The following is a 2,566-nucleotide window of genomic DNA, read 5'->3' as shown; positions in this document are numbered from 1 at the left end:
ACTTTTTTACTAGAGGCAGCTAAATATTCAAATTTTCACTATAAACTGTAATTATTCAACTGTTCTTTTTTCCGTGTTCTACTGTGAACACTAAAATTTATCGTTTCAGTTGAAAAAGACGAAAAATCTACACCTTAGATAAACACATTTAAACTGAAAAGAGCTCAGAACATAGAGAAATATAAAAATTTCATGAATGTTAAATCCATAAATATTTTTTTTACGCACAAAGTTATAACTGAATTGAATCAGTTGTGGCTACTACAAGCACTGTGAAAATATATATATTTATAATATTTCAAATCTTTTTAAATCTTGTAAATTGTTAATAAACTTTAGAAAAGGGTTTAATTATTTGTTTTAGTTTACACAAAAGCATGAATTAAATTAAATTTTCCATCAAAGCTTGTAACTATTTTAGCCGCTTTTAGAATTTTTTTTAGTCCGGTAATCAATTATCTATAAAATTTTAAAACTTTTAGCATGACTAAAAATAAAGTTACAAACAGAGTCTATAACTTTTGAATGCTTCAATTAATTCACTGAGACGCTTAAGGGAAAAATGTGTGACGCATGAATATTAAATAATAGTAGGAAAATTTTGAATTAAATTATTTTTGTATAAAAAATATGCAATTAAAACTCAAATAATATATTTATTATGTCAATAATGTATGTACCTACAATTACATTTTAAAAACTGTTTACAACGCCCTACTTTAGATATTGATGTGTTACTAGTCGTTGAATGAAGCCAATACCAGTCATCCCTTTCTTTTCCTCCTCACTGACAGAACAGAAAAGCGGGTGGTTTTCATCTCGACGTTTTTTTTTTGTCCTCTATTTGATTCATTTCGGTCTTCATGTTTGCATAACAAACATTGAAAAAATTTCAATTATATCAATAAATATAGGTTTGATAAATACAGTTAAAAAAAATTATTCAATTTTACATATTATACATATAAATACAGATTATTATTATGTCGATTCTTCTTGAAAAAACTATCCAAACAATTCTTTTTTTTTTTTTTTTTATGGACAAACAACTTATTTTTGTGTAATACCTCATTAAACTTTGTACTAAAAAGACTTTTTAGAGGAAATCATATATTAAAAAAATTTAAGTGGCAGTTCCTGAAGTCTTTTACAGTAGCTTAAAAAAAAAATATTATTTGAAGTTTCAAAAAAAATTTTAATACATTCGAGCAATATTCTTGTTTAAAATTTTTCAGAGAATTGTTTGCTCAGAAAAACTTTTCAATTTTTCAAAAGCTGCTTACTTTTTAGTACTTAAAAAGTTATGTCGAATGCTGCCAACTGGGTCAAAGTCAAAAGATTTGTTAAAAAAATCAGTATTAAAAAATTATTAAAATAGTGGTTGTCATAATAACTTTGATGTGATGGTCAATCATTTTTAAAAATCTATTAACGTTCGAAAAATTGTGCCGAATGTCGCAAACCAAATTAAATGAGTCATTCAAGGTAGTACCCTCGGTTATAAAAACACAGTTCAGAATTCAATGAAACTTGGCATACTAGTACATTATAATAAAATAGTAAACCAGTTAAATTTTTAAAGAGCTGCAAAAAACCAGAAAAAAGATATTAATATAAAATAATTATTGCCTTTACCATTAATCCTTATGAGAAATTACAGATTTGATTTTATTTTAAAAAGTACCGTTAAGATTTCAAAAAAAATTTAGTTGATGAAAAGAAATAATATTTTGAATACTTTGCTTAATTAAAAGTAAAGATTTAGAGCATGTGATAGTAATAATTAATAAAAAACTTTTAAAAATTATCTTTTTTCTCCAATGTATTGTTACATAGGTAAATCTACTACGTAAAGGGACTTCGTATTTGATATTTGACTCTTGTGGTATCTGTGGTATTATCTGACAAGATATAAACATCTAAAAATGTTTAATAAACCTCCTTACGAAAAGGTTCATTTGCAAAAATAGTAGTAAATTTAAAAGATGGACATCGGATTAATCCGTTTTCAGATTTTTGTTTTAATTCCAACATAAGCTTCTCAAGATCACATTTTATAATTTTTCAAAATCTCTGAGCAAAATAAAATAAATTGTTTTTAACTTTTTATCGCTCGTTTACTGTTAATATAATTCTGACGAAGCAATAATATACTCAACTCACTGAAGTTTCCTATTGAGTATGTGAGAGTTTAGTTGCTAATGAACTTTTCATATTAATCCGGCAGTTTTAACTCGGAAATTCAAACCTAGTGAAATTAAATTTCGTATGAATTAAAGTTGCTGAAATTTAGCTTCATACTGATTAAAGTCAACTAAATATGACTTTCTTCCGATGTATTTAATGTGATGTAATAATTAAAAAAATACAACAGGTAAAAATGTAATTTCCCAAATCTAAAAAAAACATGTTTTTATTCAAAAAAATTCTTTAAACTTACAGACTTTGAAATTGCAACTGAAAAATTCCAGCACTAAATACATTTAATTCATTACTCGAAAATCGATACATTAATTATTTTTTTACAGGATGGTCTTTTTCCTAAAATGAAAAAGCAAGGTGTAAA

This window comes from Cotesia glomerata, linkage group LG1 (assembly GCF_020080835.1).
Source record: "Cotesia glomerata isolate CgM1 linkage group LG1, MPM_Cglom_v2.3, whole genome shotgun sequence".
Lineage (NCBI taxonomy): Eukaryota > Metazoa > Arthropoda > Insecta > Hymenoptera > Braconidae > Cotesia > Cotesia glomerata.
Note: the sequence above shows the minus strand (reverse complement) of the source record.